Source organism: Gossypium hirsutum, chromosome A02, assembly GCF_007990345.1.
Source record: "Gossypium hirsutum isolate 1008001.06 chromosome A02, Gossypium_hirsutum_v2.1, whole genome shotgun sequence".
In the NCBI taxonomy this organism is placed as follows: Eukaryota; Viridiplantae; Streptophyta; class Magnoliopsida; order Malvales; family Malvaceae; genus Gossypium; species Gossypium hirsutum.
In genome coordinates, this window is record NC_053425.1 from 68,115,164 (window position 1) to 68,139,472 (window position 24,309).

The 24,309-nt window shown below is 38.0% G+C and overlaps 1 non-coding gene across 1 annotated transcript; it reads right to left on the reverse strand.

The window, feature by feature from the left end:
* Positions 1 to 13,376: 13,376 nt before the first annotated feature.
* Positions 13,377 to 13,482, reverse strand: LOC121217047 (small nucleolar RNA R71). The gene has a single exon (XR_005913258.1). It is a non-coding gene; the product is annotated as a small nucleolar RNA R71 (small nucleolar RNA).
* Positions 13,483 to 24,309: the final 10,827 nt, after the last annotated feature.

Genomic DNA, 24,309 nt, shown 5'->3' on the forward strand with positions numbered 1-24,309 from the left:
ATGATTTAAATATGGATGCATGATAATTACTTGGTAAGTTTCTTTCCGGTTATTCGATCTTACTAAGCATGTAAATGCTTACCCCTCTCTTTTTCCCTATTTCATAGAGCTTGTGGACTCATAAGGACTGGAGAGTTGACGTACTATCAACTAGTCAAGCTTTGGTATAAAGACATTTTTATTTTGTTCAATGGCATGTATAGGATTTTTGAGTATTTTGTTATATGTGTCATTTGATTTTCCAAATGAAGGCATGTAAAAATATGTTTATCTTTTTGTATATGGCCATGAAAATTTGGCTTAATTGAAGTAGGCTATGACCTACGAATTTTTGTATGGTTTTATTTACAACCAATTGGCAATGAGTTACATGAACAAGCCAATTTCGGACGAATTAAAGTGACATGGAAACCCATAAACACTAAATGGGAAATAACCTTTCATGTATGAAACCAATGATATGAGGTTTCCATACAATTAGTTTTATCAAGATTATTTACAAGTGTATAATCATGTTTTCCTTCAAACTTGGTAACTACTAAGTATAAGGAGTAGAAAAGGGTGACTTAAGGCTTGGAAAATAGCCTATTAGGGTCCACATGGTTGGACACACGGGCATGTACCTAAGCCGTGTGTGACACACGGTTCCATCCTACGGTTATGGACTATGGCCGTGTATCCACTGCACTTAAAATTTTAAACAAAAAACGTACACGAGTAGGCCACACGGGCGTGTGTCCTTGCCGTGTCTAAAAGATAGTGTGCCCACAGGTAGGCAGCACGGGCGTGTGCCACGGACGTGTGCCACGGACGTGTTGATAAGTCAGTGTTGCACACGGCCGAAAGTTATGAGCATGTCTTAAGTCACGCGGGCGTGTGAGTCCACACAGCCCATTTACACGGGCGAGTAACACTTTAAGATAAGGAAAATTTTCCAAGGTGCCCAAAGTTTATCAAACGTTCTCGGTTTTATCCCGTGCCGCCTATAGACATGTTTTAGGTATTCAAAAGCTTGTTTAAGGGAAACGATATACACGTTTGAAAAGTTTTAAATTAGAGGGCAACTTACTAACTTGATTTAATATGTTTATGAATGTGAAATCCTGGTAACGCCTCAAGCCCTATCCCGGCGTCGGATACGGGTGAGGGGTGTTACAATTCAACCATGTTAGGAGCCACACAAGCCACGCCCTTAAAGATCTCAGCCCCATTTGATCGAAGTCACTCCTAAATTGACCCCCGATTTCCCGTGCCATTATTGGGCCCTGTGACCCTTTCCAAAATCCTCAGCATTGCTTGTAACAATGCATCATTCCCCGCGACCCGATCATACGGTTCAGTCTCAGCCACGGGTGAAGCTGGAGCCTCTCCTACTCCAACATTGGGCATATGGCTCGATGCTAACGATCTAGCCTTAACACTTCCGCAGCCTCGACCACGGCCTCTTACACCTCTTTTAGCAATCATCGTTTATTCACGTATTATCTGGTACTAGAAACTTTATGAAGTTTTAGTTAGTTTTAATAATTAAGCCGATGTTTTATGAAAGTATTAAAAAGAAAGTTGTTTTTGTAAATCCTCTCCAGTTTCAAGGTCCTACGGGCTTCAATTTCACTCCAACTAAAAGCCTCAATATAATCATCTAAAGTAGCCCACTAACTATCTACAATATATCAAATTAAACAAGCTTAATAATAAAAGAACTTACTTGGTTTGACGTCGGAGACTCGGTGTGCCGCACAGCAAGATTGTTTTCCAAAACATTGTGATTGAAATTTTTTTAATAAAACACAAATAATAAGGCCCACTTCACATCCCGAGTTTTATAACCTGGCTCTGATACCACTAAATGTAACACCCCAAACTCAGCCCGGATGTTATGGCCGGATCCAGCGTGTCACATTGAAGTGTTTTATCGAAAACCTTATTTTCATTGAAAACCCTTCAAAAGAGAAAATTAAGAAACATTCAGTTGGAATTTAGTTTCAAAGTGTAGTAATGACAATGAAATAATATCTAGCTAATAGGCGTTATTACAATCCAGACTGAAATAACTTAAAATACTAGAAATTATATGCTTAAGAAAACAGGTCCAACTCGTCTTGCTAGCTGGCCACCTCGGAGTCCCTCCAACTATCGAACCATCTACTGACGATCACCTAAGAAAAATAAAAGAGGGGGTGAGTTTTCGAAAACTCAGTGTGTACAACCCTCCGCAAATAGCAAAGAATGCAACAGCAAGTCTTTTTGGGCCTGAGCCCAATATGCATGAATCCTACCCATCCAACCGCTACACACCATCTCCACCCCCCGATACATACCATGTGGGGATATAAATATCGACACACCCATCCGATACACTCTAATGGTATCCCGGTTGCGGTACTACCTAACATTGCAACAAGTTGCTACTAATATATTGGGCTTAAAAAGCCACCAGTAGATCCACGGTCGTCAAACAACCATGCGATCCTCATATTATTCCTCCTTTCCATAAATCCCAACCTATATGCAACCTAATCAGACTATCTTATGAATGCAGCAGATATACATGTAATATCCATAAATCTTACATTCCACACGTAGGAGTATTTTAGTCATTTTCACCCTGAGGGGTATTTCGATAATTTCTCTTTATTATGGGTTTATTACTTACCTTGGCCCGTTAACAAGTCTTCGTTCGCTAAAGTGAACAGATACTATCCACCAGGTAGGATTCCAGAGAAGAGGAGGTGAGTCATTAAGACCGGTTAAGTACCAAGCTTTCCCTAGATCCAATCTTAGACATGCATATACCCGTTGCCACACCTTAACCTTATGACTCATCCACGGTTACAATTAATTAATTATTTAAGTTTTACTTTTCATTGAGTAATACCAAAAACTAGGTTCACAACCCCTTACTAAACACTAACAGATCCACACTTATTCATTTGGCCCATTTAGGCCCAATCTCATTCATATGGCCTATTGGCCCCAATCACAATCATATGGCCTATCAGGCCCAATCACATTCATAGTCATGCAATCCTATGTTTTTTCATCACATAGTATCAAATTGCCAATTTTGTCTATTATGGGCCCTACAACCTATTAGCCTATTTAGCCCATTTTGGCCCGGTTGGCCAATACACGGCCTAACTCCATGGAATCGCTCATGGGGCCTCGATAACCTATCGATTTCCCCCCTTAAGAGTGTTCGTACACTCACAAGACTACTGTAGCCAAACTTTCGGCTTTTTGGCATTTTGGCTTTTTGACATTTTGGGATTTGCCGGTCTACTGTGTGTGTGCAGTGTATGTACACACCGGTACTAAGACATGCTACGATCTCCTTCGCCACGAACCTACAAACGATGTCACTCAATGATTAATCACACACTTATCAAGTACGATCACCAAAAATTGAAAATCTCACATTTGCCTTACCTTGAACGACAAGCCTTAACAACCCTTCCTTGATCACTAATCACGAGTATTTCTTAAATCTGCATCAATCTTAATCATTAAGAACTAAAAAAAAGTGACTCGCAATCATCTTAAGTCACCCCTAAATCATCCATGACCATTCGGCCAACCTTAACCAATAAAAGAGGAATACTTACCCAAAATGCCAAAACGCCTAAGGAGCAATTCAACAGAGATCTGAAATCCAAGATTCGATACTAATCCCCTACCAAAACCATTTTGGAAAGAGTGAGGGAGAGAAGAAATCGGTACTAGTAAGACCAACTAAAAGAAAGTAAAGCACTTACACAAGAATTGATCGGCCAACGTTGAAGAAAACACAACAGGATTTTGGCCAAAAGATTTTCGGCTTTAGAAAAAGTAACTAGGAGCAAGAAAGAAAAAAGTTTGATGAAAAAGGAAGGGAAGAAATCGGCACAAAATAAAAGATAAAGAATAATGGATTTCGGCTTTTAGATATTTGAAGAGAAAAGTGTTTTCAGTAAAATAGAAAGGGAGAATTCGACATTAGCCTAGAATCCCCAAAATCGGAACCTATATAGACTATAGCCGAATTTACCTATCCCTACATTCCCAATTCGGCTCCACTTCTCTACACCCCTTATCTCCTAATTTTTCTCCCTGATACCTCCTTAATCCTTTCCTTAAATTTCTCCTTTGATCACTCCCTTCAGAGTTCACATCCAATGCCACTACTGCCATTTATTGAGCAAAAATAAATCCTTCTTTTGAGCAAGGAGGGATTCGAACCCAAAACCTCCTTGCCATGCATGTGACACCACCACTAAGCCCTACATGTGATGCTACTTGCCACTCAAACACAAGGCTCCTTACATCCAATTCATCCTTCATTTATTTAAAAACCAAACTACTTGTCATCAATGTTCTTTTAATTATTGAACTATAATTTCCTTTACCCCAAAGTTCGAACTCAAAACTTAACCACAGCCTATTATCACATAAATAACACTTGACTAGGAATATTAAGCACACCTTTTATCAAAATCGAAAAAAAGTTCAGGATTTTTGGGGCGTTACATCAATGATTCAAGAATTTCCATTCTCATTTCTCATTTTGATCCCATTGAATTTCTAGAGAATCTCGATGGATAGTCAAATCATACAAGTGATCATTTTCAAGCACGCATTCCCACTAACCTCACATCTTACGGTGGGCTTACCAATCCAGGCTAAATCCTCCAAAATATAAACTCATAGAGAGATGTCGGAATTACCAGTCCAGGCTAAATCCCTTATAGCGACAAACACCCTAATGGGCTAGGATCTAAATTACCAGTCCAGGCTAAATTCAAATCCTAATCGGATTACCCGTTTGGGCTAAATCCATATTGCACACATATTCTTCGGGAGGCTAGATCACTTTAGAAAAACCCATTCGGGCTAGATCCTTTCTATATTTGAGATCAACGGATTACCCATCTGGGCTAAATCCTTTTCTGCAACACATGCAAGATCTCAAGTCTCATGTAAGTCATGGTTTATCTATCGAACTTCCTTTTTACCTCAACTGGGACATTTATCATTTTGTTATATTTATTACTAACACATTTCCTGGATTTTCATGCCATGATTATATACAACCATCACACACTTATAAAACATGCATTTAGGCATATTAAGGGTTTACTTTGAGTTATTCGAACTTACTTTCAAAATCTCGTCAGGTACAATCGTGTAGCAACTTATACAACCCATGTAATAGTAATTTAACATTCAATTCATGTAACAATAATTTTCCATTCAATTTCACATGACATAACAAAGCATCACATTTTCCATATCATACAATTTATGCCATATTAATAGAGAATTACAGTTCAAGCATGGTATTGCATTATTATTAACACACGAACTTACCTCGGGTCCAGAAACGACAATTACCATTTTAGTCTATAACCTTGTATTTTCCCGATTTAAGCCCAAATATTGATTTCCTTGATCTATAATATCACATTTAGCCTACTAATTAGTCACATTATTCAGATGGGTCCAAAAATATATTTTACAAATTTACATTTTGACCCCTAAACTTTCACATATTTGCACTTTTTCCCCAATGCTCGTAAAATAATTTTTATTCAATTTCCTTACATTTTAAGCCTATCTGAATCATTTTCATAACTATGGTAGCCCCCAATTTCCACTAAATCACCCTTTTATGACCAATTTTACAACTTTTACAAAACTGTCCTTTCGGACGTTTTCATCGAAAATCGCTTAGTAAAAGACGTTTATTTAACACCTAACACTCATTTTCTACCACTAGACATCAAAATACAAGCAAGTCACTCATTGGTAAATTTTTAAACATAAACCTTAACTAAAAATAATGGTAGAAATGAGTAGATCATGTTACCGGGATTTTAAAAATGTAAAGAACATTAAAAATAGGGCTCGGGATCACTTACAAATGAGATTGGAAGCTTGAACCAAACCCTAGCCATGGCTTCCATGGGGGTTTCGACTGGTACATGGAGAAGATGACAATTTTTTTTCTATTTTGGCTTTTTAATTCTTTTAATTATTAGATTACCAAAATGCCCCTAACTTAAAAATATTTTATTACACCCATTTCACGTCTATTTTTGTCCAGAAATTAACCAATGGTCTAATTACCATTTAAGGACCTCCAAATTAAAAATTCATAACAATTACACACCTCAACATGTAGAACTCAACTTTTGCACTTTTTACAATTTAGTCCTTTTGATCAAATTGAGTACCCAAACGTCGAAATTTTTGAACGAAATTTTCACAAAATCATTCCGTGAAATTGTAGACCATAAAAATATAATAAAAATGAAATTTTCCTCATCAAATTTGTGGTCCTGAAACCACTATTCTGACTAGGCCCAAAATTGGGATGTTACATGTGCAGTATATTCATAAACTGAATCTAATTCTAAAAAAGTTAGATTAGTTAGACTGGAATTGAATGATACAAGTGGGTGTTCGACTAAATACTTGTATTAAACTCTAGACATAGAGCAGTGTTTGTATAGAATGAAGACAAATAGAGCAGGGAATTGTGCTAAGGCTTATAGACACAGGCCAGGTAACTTAAGATCTAGCTCACGAAAGAAACAGGTCACTTTAGGTCTTTTTTGAGAAATAGATTGGATACGGTTTTGCTAAGGCATTACTAAAAGTAAGGGCACATTCTTAGTAATCCCAACCTTTCAAGTCAACATCCTAGACCTTTAATCCTTTGTCGTAGTATCTTTTCCATAGCATTCTCAGTTATTTATTTATTCGCTCGCAGATTATCTATGTAATTATTCTCATAACTGCCATTGTGTTTTCACTCTTGCTTTGCCTTAGCATTTTTCAGTATTAGTCAATATAAAATTTTTACACATCCTTAATACTTTAATTTATCATCGCGTACTTAACTTGGTTTTTCCATAGCATTAATCATAATTCGTTAGAATAACTTGACCACTTTTATACCTAATCTGGTCCCTGTGGAGGCGATCTCACTTATCACTTTATTACTTGATTCATGTGTATACTTTCACAATTTACATACCATTTCAAACGTGACACTTGGGAATCAATATTTTCGATCGTGTCACACTTCTTTGGTCATGCCTAACCATTTCAAGATTTTTCTAGGGTCTCCCTAACTCCTAACTAGCCTAAATCCTAATTTAATATAATTGAAACTAATATGTAGAACATAAAACAAAACTGTACATAATTTACACCATTCTCTTACCAATTTGATGTTTCTTTCAGGCTACCTGATTCATCCAGTGTCCAGCTCCAATCCTCATCCATTCCTTTTATTCACCCTGTCTTTTACCACTTTGCATTCTAGGTATTGTTTCTCGACTACTGCTTCAAAATGGCCCCCAAAATAATGTTTTATTCTTTGACCATTGACGAGAAATATTTCCCTGTCTTGATTCATTAACTCCATACCACCATAGGGGTAGCATTCTAGTAATTATATATGGTCCTGTCTATCTTGAAAACAAATTTCCTTGTAATAATTTTAGTCTAGAATTAAAAAGAAATACCTATTGTCCCCGTAGGAAAATTCTTTTTTAATCATGGCATCATGTCTCTGTTATCTCCTTTCTTTGTAAAGTTTTGCATTGTGTATGCCAGGAACCTAAACTCCTCCTCTAACTCATTAAATTGGAAAAAAATTATGCTTCGTTTGCCAAGTTAAGATCTAGGTCTAGTTTTTTAATTGCTTAATATGCACTCTTTTCTAGTTTGATTAGTAAATGTCAATTTTTTTATGTTGACTAACTTGTAGGGTGACATTTTGTAAACTGAAAACTATATAGGATTTTTCCTATGTAATTTATCACCTTTTTTACTTAAATTCATTGTTACAGCTAAGTAATTGTTTAACAAATTAATGAAATATGTGAAAATATGAAATTAGGACATGGAAATTATTAAAATGTGATTTTATGCTTTATTATATACTTTTCATGTATAAAATGGCTTATTTTAGATTTATTTGAACATATTATATTTTAAGACATAAAATGGGATGCATGATATAATTAAATAATAAAATATAAAATTATATCAAATAATTCATTTTAAAATATTTCATTAATAATTTGGGTTTTAGTTTAGTTATTTAAATTGGATAAATTTTGTTATTTGGTCCATTAATTTATCTATTTATATAGGACAGGTCTAATAGCTTTGCTGGATTATAAAAAAATCGTCCAAATTGAAGACCAAGTCAACCCAAATTCAGCTACACATGGTTGTCCACATAAACCACTTTTTAGTTTAATTACACAAGGTCCTTGCAATGTTGTAGAAATTAGAGATTTGCCTGAAGATTTACATTTGATCGAGTCTCAGTCCTGAGTTGTTATAGCATTTAATTTGCTTAAAAATCAAGCAAAATTCAACTCAAAATCCACTAAGCATTGCCGGCCACTCATTGGAAAGGCTTGAAGAGACTAAACCTCTCTATTTTTAGCAAACTACCCTCCTTTCTTCACCAATAAATAAGACCTCATTTGATCCCTCATCATTCTCTCTTCTCTCTCAATTCTCTTTAGCATTTTCCATTTTCCATTTCCCACGCCTAGCATCATCTCTTCATAGAAATTTTAACAATTAAGCCTCCGTAATGAGCACTTGGTCGGCCACCTTGGAGAGCCATCAAAGGAGCAAAGCGAATGAGCGAATGAGCGAAGGAGCCTCGTCGGTCAGAGTCTTGGGTGACAGCCACTCTGATTTGGGTTTAATTTTTCTTTTCTTTAATTTAATCTAAAAATGTTTTCTATGTGTTCTTTGTTCTTGTTTACAACAATGTTAGCTTAATTTTATTTAAGCTAGGATGATTACTTTGATTAAATAATATTTATTTGATTCATGCTTATAATGTTTGTGCCTGAATCGATCATGTTTTCAATTAAAATCAAGTCTGTATTTCATTCATATGTGATTGAAATGCACCTGAATTAGCTGAGTGATCCTAACTAGATGACGGCTAGTGGACACATAACTGAAATGTGCATGCTCAATTTAGATCCTAACCAGATTAAATTGCAGGTTGCATAACAACTCTAACCAAGCTCTGTTATTTGCATAGTTTTTAGATTTGTGTGATTAAACTGTTTCAAACCTAACATGTCCCTATTACTTCTCACGAATGCTAAGAAACCCTTAGTAAATAAGGATCAGTAAAATGCATATTTACTAAGTAAAGGATTCCAAAAGGACCTAATATGGTTTCCAAACTCAGAAAGATCGAGTTTCCAAGGAAAGTTTTTCCAAGTGTTATTAAGCATGTTGATAATAAATTGAGTTTAATTAAAGTAATTGTCCTAGTTTATTTACGTTATAATTGTTGCTAATTGTGTTTAATTTTACTAAAATCTATTTCATTCATATATTTTGCATACTAAGTATAATTTGCATTAGGGATCATTGCATTTAGTTTAATATATTTTAATCATCACTTCTCAACCATATTGTGTTTTTGTTTACCAAATTGTTAGGGTAATTGTGACAGCCCAAAATTGACCCTAGTCGGAAAGTGGTTTCGGGACCGCTAAACCGAGTCACCGAAATGTTTGAATGTGATATTTATTGTCTAGAATATGTAATTATGAATGTGTGAAAATTTCAAGCTTCGATTTAGTCGATTGCATGTGAATTTAGTCAATAGGACTTATGTGCGACATTTTTGAAATGTGATAGGTCGAAGCATAAGGACCTATTAGTGCATGAAATAAAAAGGGGGGACTTGCATGGTAGACCAAGTGTGATGGGCAAGACATGTCATAGACATGTTGTGTTGGTGCATCATGGGTGGAAAAAAATAAAATAAGAGCATGGGCATAAAATAATGAAAGGGAATATGATGAAAACAAAAAAAAAAGTGTGTGGCTGTTCCCCCCCCATTGCCGTGAGTTAAAGAAAAGAAAAGAGAAAATTTTGTTCATCCTTTTTCATCTTCATTTGGCTGAAAATTCTAAGGAAGGAGGAAGGAGTTCTTGCTTCATGTTTGGTTTGGAAGAGGATTAGGAGGAGGTTTGGCCATACTTGTATCTAGATCAATGTATGTTTGAGGTTGTGCCATGAGATTCATGCATGTTTTTAGTTGCTAGCTTGAGTTCTAATTAGCCCATGGTTCAAATCTTTGCTATGTCATGGGGATGATATTCGGCCTAGGTAGATTTTGTGTTAATGCCATTGCATGCTAAATATGAAGCTTGTTAATGATGCATGTGATGGTGGATTGATGATTCTTGAATCTTCTTTTTAGCATTTTTGAGTGAGCACATATGTGCATTGGTTGCTAGATGGAGAAGAATCGGCTAGCAAGTTGTGTGCTAAGGCCGAATATAATTTTTGTATATTAATGAGTAATGCATGTGTTAAATTGATGGAAAGGGAGAGGATGTTTTACTAGTGTATATATGTGTGTATTAGCCAAGTTTTGAACTTGAAACAAAAGGGTGTTTAGTCAATACAAGTGACCATACTTGTAGAATGTATTAAGTGTTGAAATCGGCCCCAACATAGACATGCATATTCGGCCATAGGAAGGAGATTGGTGTTGCATGTATTCGGTTAGAGGCAAGCATATTGATGCTTTTGTCTTGGCTTAGAAAATTCGGCCAAGGGGGAAAAATTAGCTAAAATGTTGAGTTTGATTCATGATTCCGTACATATGTGACTTTAATGTCTAATGTATAAATATGGGCTAAGTGCCTTGTGTTCCTCTTTTCGATGCTCAAATGATTAAATCAATTTATTTGTTTAATTAAGCTCAAGAGCAAAGGGGAACTAAATCCGATAAAGGGAAGGAAAAAGTGGTCGAATAGCTATCGGAATCGTTCGACAACACCCGAGGTAAGTTCTTGAGCAAAAGAGCTTAAATTATGATTTGATTAGATCATGTTTTAAGCAAATTAAAATCATGCTCTTTGTGTGGCTATTGAGCCGAAATTGCAAGAATGATAAATGTCTTGTGTTTGAGTTTTGCTAACGAAAACGAAATACGAATGTGCCATGATTTATTGTTAAATGTGCATGGTTATTTGAATGATGTCCGGGCTAAGTCCCGAAGGCTTTGTGCTAAGTGACCATATCCGGACTAAGATCCGAAGGCATTTGTGCGAGATACTAATTCCGGGCTAAGCCCGAAGGCATTTGTGCGAGTTACTAAATCCGGGTTAAGTCCCGAAGGCAATTGTGTGAGTTACTATAACCGGGCTATGTCCCGAAGGCATTTGAACGAGTAGCTATATCCGGTTAAATTCCGAAGGTACGTGATTTGGGAATGAATGATCTTGCTGTAAAAATTTCAGTAAATACTCTAGAAACATCCCAACATTGAGGTATGTTTCGTATGTGCTTGAATTTAGTTGAGCCCTTACAAATAAGTATTCGCTCAGTTGATAAACGAGCTACCGGCCTTTGGCTAAGTTGATCTTTTGTGTATGTACATAAGGGTTGGTAATGTGAAGCAAGTATGATATCGAAAATTTGTGCATATGAAATTATCCGTTTAGCTATATGAATGCTATACTTTTGCTGTGCTGGAATTCCTTGCTCAAAACTTACTAAGCATAAATTGCTTACTCCGTTTCTTTGATCCTCTGTTTTATAGATTTTGGTTCTCCAGCTATCGGACTCGGGATTTTGAAGTCGAAATCGCCCACACTATCAATGCCCCCCCCCTTTTGGTACAATTTTGGTTGAACTTCGAAATGGCATGTATAGGACTACCCGTTTGTTGTGGGTCATGGACCCTTTGGACTTGTATAATTTTGGATAGCCATGCGAAAATGGCTTATATATGTTTGAGTATAATGTTATAATCATTTGGTAGGGATATGGTTATTGAGAGGTGTGGATATGCTTGACAAGGATTGGCCATGGGAATGGTTAATCACTATCATAAATTGTGCTATTTATGCAAAAAGGGCTAGTTGAATCATGGAAACTATGAAATAGGTAAAGTCTACCTTAAAGGCAGATGCTGACAGCAGCAGTGATGTAGATTTGGAAAATCACTAAAAATAGTAGGAATGGAATTAAATAGTGAATAAATTATGTAAAACGAACCTTGATGAATCTATTTTCATAGGAAAGTAAAGAAACAATCATACGGACAGTATGTTAAGAGATATTCAGGTTCTTGTGAGACAGGGCCAGAACGGTTTCTGGATTTCCTGTTCCGACTTTGGAAATTCATTACAAATTAACCAGAGATAATTAGGAGTCAAGCCACATATATATAGATTCCTCTCTGAGTCTAGTTTCTATAGAAACAAACGGCATCAGTATTTAAGCCCTGTACAGGGAGATATTCAAGTCGTAATGCGCAAAGGTCAGTGTAGTCGATCCCTGTAACATGGGAGACTTTGACTAATAAACTGTACTAATTGGCCCAACCAAAAATTCTAGAAAAAAGTATGTAGATGGGCATATGAGTCTAGTTTCAGGGAAAATTTACGGAACTGGATTCCGAGTTCCTGAACTCAAGATATGATTTTTAAAGCGACTAGTACGCAGATTGGCAGTGTCTGGGAAATTATTTTTTTAAAGTCTGTTAACACCTCGTGTTCGACTCCGGTGACGGTCTCGGGTTCGGGGTGTTACAGTAATTTTACAATCAAGTGATTTAACACAAATACAATCCCTGTGGAGATGATAACTCGATACTTACTTGTTACTTGATAACGACTGTGTACACTTGCACAAACTTACACGTTACAAGTTTTTGGTGCCGTTGCCAGAGATTGTTAACTCTTTCCATAGTCAGTTTTTTGTGAAATTATTTACTTCTAATTTGGTTTATTTCTAACATTACTAACTTATTCTTTTTAATTTTGTGTTTTTATTTTCAGATGTTTATGAGCATAGATCGGATTATTGATTTACTCCCTGTAGACCTTAAAATTAATCAAACTTTCAGACAAAGAAAGACGTGAACGAACAACTCAAAGACAAGTCTAGATGGACCTTGGTAATCAAAATCAAGACCAAGGTAATGAAGTCGATTGTGTATAAAATCCCATCCTCATTGCCGATGATAGGGATCAATGCATCAGAAAATATATTGTGCCACTTTTTAGTAAGTTAAATCAAGGAATTAAAAGGCCAGATATTGAGGCAACCGAATTTGAATTGAAACCAGTAATGTTTCAAATGCTCCAAACGATGGGCTAATTCAGTTGTATGCCCACGAAAGATCCACATCTCCACCTTCAATTGTTTATGGTGGTGAGTGATTCATTCCAGATAGTAGGTGTGACTGAAGATGCACTAAGGTTAAAGTTGTTTCCAAGCACGAGCATGGCTCAATTCATTGCCACAAAGTTCCATATCTACATGGAAAGAATTAGCAATGAGATTTTTTGTTAAGTATTTCCCCTAGTAAAAATGCTAAGTTGAGGAACGAGATCACAACTTTCCAACAATTGGATGAGAGTCATTGTATGAGGCTTGGGAGCGATTCAAGGAGTTACTTTGTAAGTGTCCTCATCATGGGATTCCTCATTGTATCTGTCGGAGACATTCTATAATGGTCTCAATACACATACAAAATTGATTTTAGATGCTTCTGCAAATGGTGCAATTTTTTCTAAGTCTTATAATGAGGCTTATGGGATCATTGAGAGTATTGTGAGTAAGTACTATCAATGGCCAACAAATCAAATAGCTTTAGGAAGATGTGTAGCTAGAGTTCATGAAGTTGACACTTTCACTTCGTTATCAGCTCAGGTATCATCTATTTCCTTTATGTCAAAACAATTTATCATTAATAGTGCTAATAATTTTACAGCTCAGCCACCAAGTCTGTTTGAAGTAGTTTCCTTTGTGTATTGTGGGGAAGGTCATTCTTTTGAGAATTTTCCATCAAATCCTGAGTTAGTGTACTACGTGGGGAACCAATATCAAAATAGGAGTAAACAAGGACCTCAATCCAACTTCTACAATCCTTCATGGCATAATCATCCTAACTTTTCTTGGAGTAACCAAGGAAATGGACCGAATAACAACTTATTGCAGCATAGACCCAACCAATCTTAACGGCTTAATCAGCAAGCTCCAAAACCACCTCAAGCTAAGGCATCAAATAGTTTAGAGAACTTGTTGAAAGCATACATGGCAAAGAATAATGCTTTGATCCAAAGCCAGGCAGCAATATTGAAAAATTTGGAAAACCAAATGGGTCAGTTAGAGCTTCGAAATAGACCACAAGGAACCTTACCGAGCAATATTGAGAATCCAAGAAATTAAGGAAAAGAGCATATCAAGGTAGTGGCATTGGAAAGTGGTAAAATTTTGGAACCTTGATTGATTGATGTCGAAGATAAGCCCGTTGAGAAGAATCAACCAGTTGTTGAAATTTCTACACCAAAAGAGTCAGAATCTGCAAAGGCTGACAAGGTAAATCCTAACTCAATGAATTAAGATACTTTAACATCTTCTTTAGATGCAGATTTAACTATTCGCTCAGTTGATAAACGAGCTACCGGCCTTTGGCTAAGTTGATCTGTTGTGTATGTACATAAGGGTTGGTAATGTGAAGCAAGTATGATATCGAAAATTTGTGCATATGAAATTATCCGTTTAGCTATATGAATGCTATACTTTTGCTGTGCTGGAATTCCTTGCTCAAAACTTACTAAGCATAAATTGCTTACTCCGTTTCTTTGATCCTCTGTTTTATAGATTTTGGTTCTCCAGCTATCGGACTCGGGATTTTGAAGTCGAAGTCGCCCACACTATCAAAGTCCCACCCCCTTTTGGTACAATTTTGGTTGAACTTCGAAATGGCATGTATAGGACTACCCGTTTGTTGTGGGTCATGGACCCTTTGGACTTGTATAATTTTGGATAGCCATGCGAAAATGGCTTATATATGTTTGAGTATAATGTTATAATCATTTGGTAGGGATATGGTTATTGAGAGGTGTGGATATGCTTGACAAGGATTGGCCATGGGAATGGTTAATCACTATCATAAATTGTGCTATTTATGCAAAAAGGGCTAGTTGAATCATGGAAACTATGAAATAGGTAAAGTCTACCTTAAAGGCAGATGCTGACAGCAGCAGTGATGTAGATTTGGAAAATCACTAAAAATAGTAGGAATGGAATTAAATAGTGAATAAATTATGTAAACGAACCTTGATGAACCTATTTTCATAGTAAAGTAACGAAACAATCATACGGACAGTATGTTAAGAGATATTTAGGTTCTTGTGAGACAGGGCCAGAACGGTTTCTGGATTTCCTGTTCCGAATTTGGAAATTCATTACAAATTAACCAGAGATAATTAGGAGTCAAGCCACATATGTATAGATTCCTCTCTGAGTCTAGTTTCTATAGAAACAAACGGCATCAGTATTGAAGCCCTGTACAGGGAGATATCCAAGTCGTAATGTGCAAAGGTCAGTGTAGTCGATCTCTGTAACATGGGAGACTTTGACTAATAAACTGTACTAATTGGCCCAACCAAAAATTCTAGAAAAAAATATGTAGATGGGAATATGAGTCTAGTTTCAGGGAAAATTTACGGAACTGGATTCCGAGTTCCTGAACTCAAGATATGATTTTTAAAGCGACTAGTACGCAGATTGGCAGTGTCTGGGAAATTATTTTTTTAAAGTCTGTTAACACCTCGTGTTCGACTCCGGTGACGGTCTCGGGTTCGGGGTGTTACATTTGATTGGTATCAGAGCTATGGTTTAGTCGATTCTAGGACTACCGTAATGCGTTGGGTCTAGCTATACATGCCATTTTATGTGATTATTTGATAGTGTGGTGATTTCTGACATTTGCAAATGTGTTTATTTATAGTAATGGATCCCGATCCGGACCGAGCGGTAGCTGATGATCTTGAGAGTGTAGCGCCTGCTCCCGCACAAGGGACAGCGCCGGCGGACTCTCAACCTAATGCTAGTAACCCGAATGATGAAGCTAGACAAGCTTTCTATAGCGTGATGAATGATTGGTTCAACCAATACATTCGAACTAATACGGCTGTTCCACAACCTCCATTCCCGACAAATACCACCCCCGCACCTACAATACCTCCGGAAACTGACCAAATAAGGTCAAATAAGCCCCCAGTTGATAGAATCCGAAAACATGGGGCTACTGAATTTAAAGCTACGGATAGCGACGATTCCGAGCAAGCTGAATTTTGGTTGGACAACACTATCCGGGTACTCGATGAGCTATCTTGTACACCCGATGAATGCCTAAAGTGTACTATCTCCTTGCTACGTGATTCTGCCTACTATTGGTGGAGTACTCTGACTTCTGTTGTGCCCCGAGAGCAAGTAACTTGGGAGTTTTTCCAAACTGAGTTTCGGAAAAAGTATATCAGTCAGAGATTTGTTGATCAAAAACGGAAGGAATTTCTTGAGCTTAAGCAAGGTTCCATGTCGGTTACTGATTATGAGCGAAAATTTGTTAGACTTAGTAGGTATGCTCGGGAATGTGTTTCGTCCGAGGCTATCATGTGTAAACGCTACGAGGATGGGCTGAATGAAGATATAAAAATGTTCGTTGGCGTTCTTGAAATACGAGAGTTCGTAGTACTTGTCGAGCGAGCTTGTAAAGCCGAAGAGCTTAGAAAAGAAAAACAAAAAGTTGATGTGGGAACTGGAGAGTTTCGTAAAAGATCTTCGGGAAAGTCTCTTCAACAGGCATCGAAGAAATTTCGAGATGATGTGGGCTGGTCGAGAGGCACTTCGGGCCTTTTTAGACGAGATCGTGATCGACCCCCTGTGGGTACACGAGGCACTTCGGTCGCCAGTGTTGGGAATGAACGTCGAGACAGAACGAAATGTCAATATTGCGGTAAATGGCATTCGGGGAGTTGTAGATTCCCTGACCGCTCCTGTTACAAGTGCGGATCAGTTGACCACTTCATTAAAGATTGCCCGAGGTTGTCTGAACAGAATGTAAATCAGAGTGGGAAATCGGGTGCTACCACTGCTCGAGGTAGACCATCTGGAAATACGGGCAATGCTGGTGGTGGTCAGAGAGGATCTAGAGATGCTACGACCAGATCCGAGGCTCGTGCGCCTGCTAGAGCTTATGCTATACGTGCCCGCGAGGATGTTTCTTCGCCTGATGTTATTACCGGTACTTTTACTCTCTTTGATACTAATGTAATTGCTTTGATTGACCCCGGTTCTACTCATTCTTACATATGTGAAACCCTAGCATCCAGTAAGACTTTACCTATTGAGTCTACTGAGTTCGTAATTCGGGTGTCAAATCCCTTGGGTCGTTATGTGCTTGTCGACAAAGTGTGTAAGAAATGTCCCCTAGTAATTCGAGGTTCCTGTTTTCCGGCGGACTTGATGCTTTTGCCGTTTAATGAATTTGATGTTATTCTCGGGTTGGATTGGTCGACCGTGCATGATGCGGTTGTGAATTGCAAAAGCAAGACTATTGAATTGAGGTGCACAAATAACGAAGTAATCCGAGTTGAGTCTACGGACTTGGATGGGTTGCCAGCTGTAATATCCTCAATGTTGGCCCAGAAATATGTAAGAAAAGGGTGCGAAGCATACCTTGCGTATGTACTTGATGACAAAGAATTAGAAAGGAAACCCGAATCTGTGCCGGTGGTTTGTGAATACCCAGATGTTTTTCCTGAAGAATTACCGGGTTTACCACCTGTTCGGGAGATAGAGTTTGGTATTGAGCTTGTACCTGGGACTACGCCGATTTCGATGGCTCCGTATCGTATGGCACCAACCGAGTTAAAAGAGTTGAAAGCTCAGTTGCAAGAATTGATGGATAGAGGTTTTGCTCGACCAAGCTTCTCACCTTGGGGTGCACCAGTATTGTTCGTGAAAAAGAAGGACGGAACCATGAGGTTGTGCATTGACTATCGTCAACTGAATAAAGTGACGATAAAGAACAAATATCCGTTACCGCGTATCGATGATTTGTTCGACCAACTGAAGGGAGCCTCAGTGTTCTCAAAAATAGATTTGAGATCGGGCTATTATCAGTTGCGAATTCGAGATTCGGACATACCCAAAACTGCCTTCAGAACGAGATATGGTCACTACGAATTTTTAGTGATGCCGTTTGGGCTCACTAATGCCCCTGCGGTATTTATGGATTTGATGAATCGGATCTTCAGACCATATTTGGATCGGTTCGTAGTTGTGTTCATTGATGACATCTTGGTCTATTCAAGAGATGAGACCAAACATGCTGAGCACCTGTGACTAGTGTTGCAAATTTTGCGGGATAAACAGTTATATGCTAAGTTCAGTAAGTGTGAGTTCTGGTTAAGAGAGGTTAGCTTCTTGGGTCACGTGGTATCCGCATCGGGTATTCGAGTTGACCCGAACAAAATTTCAGCCATACTTAACTGGAAACCTCCAAGAAATATTACCGAAGTTCGGAGCTTCCTGGGGCTCGCCGGTTATTACCGACGATTTGTAAAAGGTTTCTCGACGATAGCCACACCAATGACGAAGCTACTTCAAAAGGATGTTAAGTTCGAATGGACGGAGAAATGTCAGAAAAGTTTCGATCAACTGAAAACTTATTTGACTGAAGCTCCAATTTTAGTGCAACCCGAATCAGGCAAAGAGTTTGTCATTTATAGTGACGCATCCCTACTTGGGTTGGGTTGCGTATTGATGCAAGAAGGTCGAGTGGTGCCCTATGCGTCGAGACAATTAAAGCCACATGAGAAAAATTATCCGACCCATGACCTTGAACTAGCTGCCATCGTATTTGCTTTAAAAATATGGCGACATTACTTATTTGGTGAAAAGTGCCATGTATTTTCGGATCACAAAAGTCTCAAATATTTGATGACTCAAAGAGACTTAAATCTGCGACAAAGACGTTGGCTTGAGTTGTTGAAAGATTACGAGCTTGTCATTGATTACCACCCGGGAAAGGCTAATGTGGTTGCGGACGCCTTAAGCCGGAAATCATTGTTTGCTTTACGAGCGATGAATGTGCACTTGTTTGTTCTACCCGACAATGTGTTAGTAGCTGAATTAAAAGCCAAACCATTATTGATTCATCAAATTCGTGAAGCCCAGAAAGTTGATGATGAATTGGTTGCAAAACGGGCTGAGTGTGTTCCGAACAAGGAATTGGAGTTTCAAATTGATAATGATGATTGTTTGAGGTTCAGAAGTCGTTTGTGTGTTCCAAGGAATTCGGAACTCATTTCGATGATTCTGAACGAAGCCCATTGTAGCCGAATGTCAATTCACCCGGGGAGTACGAAAATGTACAACGATTTGAAACGTCGGTTTTGGTGGCATGGTATGAAACGAGACATCTCTGACTTTGTTTCAAGATGTTTAATATGTCAACAAGTGAAAGCAGAACATCAAGTGCCTTCAGGATTACTTCAGCCGATCATGATACCCGAGTGGAAATGGGATCGAGTCACAATGGACTTTGTGTCCGGACTGCCATTGTCAGCAAGTAAGAAAGATGCGATTTGGGTTGTTGTCGATAGACTGACTAAGTCGGCTCACTTTATCCCCGTGCGTACGGATTTTTCATTGGATAAACTAGCCGAATTGTATGTTTCTCAGATTGTGAGATTACACGGGGTACCTATTTCTATCGTGTCGGATAGAGATCCGAGATTCACCTCGCGATTTTGGAGGAAATTGCAAGAAGCTTTGGGCACCAAGCTGCATTTTAGCACTGCTTTTCACCCCCAAACCGATGGTCAATCTGAGCGGATAATTCAGATACTTGAGGATATGTTGAGATGTTGCATCCTCGAGTTCAGTAGTTCATGGGAACGGTATTTACCTTTGATTGAATTCGCTTACAACAATAGTTTTCAATCAAGTATTAAGATGGCACCTTACGAGGCTTTGTACGGTCGTAAATGCCGTACACCATTGTTTTGGACCGAGCTCGGTGAAAGTAAAATTTTCGGAGTTGATTTGATTAAGGATGCCGAACAGAAAGTAAAGGTAATCCGTGAAAGTCTGAAAGCAGCCACAGATCGTCAAAAATCGTATGCGGATTTGAAACGAAAAGACATTGAATATCAGGTGGGAGATAAAGTGTTTCTTAAAGTTTTGCCTTGGAAAAAGGTACTCAGATTTGGCCGTAAGGGCAAGTTGAGCCCGAGATTCATTGGGCCGTACGAAATCTCCGAACGAGTTGGTCCGGTTGCGTATAGATTGATTTTGCCCCCTGAACTTGAAAAGATTCACGATGTCTTTCATGTTTCGATGCTTCGACGTTATAGATCCAATCCGTCACATGTGATTAATCCCTCAGAAGTTGAAATTCAATCTGACTTGAGTTATGAAGAAGAACCGATTCGTATCCTAGCTCGTGAAGTAAAAGAGTTGCGAAACAAAAGGGTTCCGTTAGTTAAGGTGTTATGGCTCAAACACGGGATCGAGGAAGCTACTTGGGAAACCGAGAGCTCGATGAAAGAACGATACCCAAACCTATTTACCGGTAAGATTTTCGGGGACGAAAATTTCTTAAGTGGGGGAGAGTTGTGACAGCCCAAAATTGACCCTAGTCAGGAAGTGGTTTCGGGACCGCTAAACCGAGTCACCGAAATGTTTGAATGTGATATTTATTGTCTAGAATATGTAATTATGAATGTGTGAAAATTTCAAGCTTCAATTTAGTCGATTGCATGTGAATTTAGTCAATAGGACTTATGTGCGACATTTTTGAAATGTGATAGGTCGAAGCATAAGGACCTATTAGTGCATGAAATAAAAAGGGGGGACTTGCATGTCAAATTCCCCCCCAATTAGTAGTGGCCGGCCATAACAAGCATGGTAGACCAAGTGTGATAGGCAAGACATGTCATAGACATGTTGTGTTGGTGCATCATGGGTGGAAAAAAATAAAATAAGAGCATGGGCATAAAATAATGAAAGGGAATATGATGAAAACAAAAAAAAAGTGTGTGGTTGTTCCCCCCCCATTGCCGTGAGTTAAAGAAAAGAAAAGAGAAAATTTTGTTCATCCTTTTTCATCTTCATTTGGCTGAAAATTCTAAGGAAGGAGGAAGGAGTTCTTGCTTCATGTTTGGTTTGGAAGAGGATTAGGAGGAGGTTTGGCCATACTTGTATCTAGATCAAGGTATGTTTGAGGTTGTGCCATGAGATTCATGCATGTTTTTAGTTGCTAGCTTGAGTTCTAATTAGCCCATGGTTCAAATCTTTGCTATGTCATGGGGATGATATTCGGCCTAGGTAGATTTTGTGTTAATGCCATTGCATGCTAAATATGAAGCTTGTTAATGATGCATGTGATGGTGGATTGATGATTCTTGAATCTTCTTTTTAGCATTTTTGAGTGAGCACATATGTGCATTGGTTGCTAGATGGAGAAGAATCGGCTAGCAAGTTGTGTGCTAAGGCCGAATATAATTTTTGTATATTAATGAGTAATGCATGTGTTAAATTGATGGAAAGGGAGAGGATGTTTACTAGTGTATATATGTGTGTATTAGCCAAGTTTTGAACTTGAAACAAAAGGGTGTTTAGTCAATACAAGTGACCATACTTGTAGAATGTATTAAGTGTTGAAATCGGCCCCAACATAGACATGCATATTCGGCCATAGGAAGGAGATTGGTGTTGCATGTATTCGGTTAGAGGCAAGCATATTGATGCTTTTGTCTTGGCTTAGAAAATTCGGCCAAGGGGGAAAAATTAGCTAAAATGTTGAGTTTGATTCATGATTCCGTACATATGTGACTTTAATGTCTAATGTATAAATATGGGCTAAGTGCCTTGTGTTCCTCTTTTCGATGCTCAAATGATTAAATCAATTTATTTGTTTAATTAAGCTCAAGAGCAAAGGGGAACTAAATCCGATAAAGGGAAGGAAAAAGTGGTCGAATAGCTATCGGAATCGTTCGACAACACCCGAGGTAAGTTCTTGAGTAAAAGAGCTTAAATTATGATTTGATTAGATCATGTTTTAAGCAAATTAAAATCATGCTCTTTGTGTGGCTATTGAGCCGAAATTGCAAGAATGATAAATGTCTTGTGTTTGAGTTTTGCTAACAAAAACGAAATACGAATGTGCCATGATTTATTGTTAAATGTGCATGGTTATTTGAATGATGTCCGGGCTAAGTCCCGAAGGCTTTGTGCTAAGTGACCATATCCGGACTAAGATCCGAAGGCATTTGTGCGAGATACTAATTCCGGGCTAAGCCCGAAGGCATTTGTGCGAGTTACTAAATCCGGGTTAAGTCCCGAAGGCAATTGTGTGAGTTACTATAACCGGGCTATGTCCCGAAGGCATTTGAACGAGTAGCTATATCCGGTTAAATTCCGAAGGTACGTGATTTGGGAATGAATGATCTTGCTGTAAAAATTTCAGTAAATACTCTAGAAACATCCCAACATTGAGGTATGTTTCGTATGTGCTTGAATTTAGTTGAGCCCTTACAAATAAGTATTCGCTCAGTTGATAAACGAGCTACCGGCCTTTGGCTAAGTTGATCTTTTGTGTATGTACATAAGGGTTGGTAATGTGAAGCAAGTATGATATCGAAAATTTGTGCATATGAAATTATCCGTTTAGCTATATGAATGCTATACTTTTGCTGTGCTGGAATTCCTTGCTCAAAACTTACTAAGCATAAATTGCTTACTCCGTTTCTTTGATCCTCTGTTTTATAGATTTTGGTTCTCCAGCTATCGGACTCGGGATTTTGAAGTCGAAATCGCCCACACTATCAATGCCCCCCCCTTTTGGTACAATTTTGGTTGAACTTCGAAATGGCATGTATAGGACTACCCGTTTGTTGTGGGTCATGGACCCTTTGGACTTGTATAATTTTGGATAGCCATGCGAAAATGGCTTATATATGTTTGAGTATAATGTTATAATCATTTGGTAGGGATATGGTTATTGAGAGGTGTGGATATGCTTGACAAGGATTGGCCATGGGAATGGTTAATCACTATCATAAATTGTGCTATTTATGCAAAAAGGGCTAGTTGAATCATGGAAACTATGAAATAGGTAAAGTCTACCTTAAAGGCAGATGCTGACAGCAGCAGTGATGTAGATTTGGAAAATCACTAAAAATAGTAGGAATGGAATTAAATAGTGAATAAATTATGTAAAACGAACCTTGATGAATCTATTTTCATAGGAAAGTAAAGAAACAATCATACGGACAGTATGTTAAGAGATATTCAGGTTCTTGTGAGACAGGGCCAGAACGGTTTCTGGATTTCCTGTTCCGACTTTGGAAATTCATTACAAATTAACCAGAGATAATTAGGAGTCAAGCCACATATGTATAGATTCCTCTCTGAGTCTAGTTTCTATAGAAACAAACGGCATCAGTATTTAAGCCCTGTACAGGGAGATATTCAAGTCGTAATGCGCAAAGGTCAGTGTAGTCGATCCCTGTAACATGGGAGACTTTGACTAATAAACTGTACTAATTGGCCCAACCAAAAATTCTAGAAAAAAGTATGTAGATGGGCATATGAGTCTAGTTTCAGGGAAAATTTACGGAACTGGATTCCGAGTTCCTGAACTCAAGATATGATTTTTAAAGCGACTAGTACGCAGATTGGCAGTGTCTGGGAAATTATTTTTTTAAAGTCTGTTAACACCTCGTGTTCGACTCCGGTGACGGTCTCGGGTTCGGGGTGTTACAGTAATTTTACAATCAAGTGATTTAACACAAATACAATCCCTGTGGAGATGATAACTCGATACTTACTTGTTACTTGATAACGACTGTGTACACTTGCACAAACTTACACGTTACAAGTTTTTGGTGCCGTTGCCAGAGATTGTTAACTCTTTCCATAGTCAGTTTTTTGTGAAATTATTTACTTCTAATTTGGTTTATTTCTAACATTACTAACTTATTCTTTTTAATTTTGTGTTTTTATTTTCAGATGTTTATGAGCATAGATCGGATTATTGATTTACTCCCTGTAGACCTTAAAATTAATCAAACTTTCAGACAAAGAAAGACGTGAACGAACAACTCAAAGACAAGTCTAGATGGACCTTGGTAATCAAAATCAAGACCAAGGTAATGAAGTCGATTGTGTATAAAATCCCATCCTCATTGCCGATGATAGGGATCAATGCATCAGAAAATATATTGTGCCACTTTTTAGTAAGTTAAATCAAGGAATTAAAAGGCCAGATATTGAGGCAACCGAATTTGAATTGAAACCAGTAATGTTTCAAATGCTCCAAACGATGGGCTAATTCAGTTGTATGCCCACGAAAGATCCACATCTCCACCTTCAATTGTTTATGGTGGTGAGTGATTCATTCCAGATAGTAGGTGTGACTGAAGATGCACTAAGGTTAAAGTTGTTTCC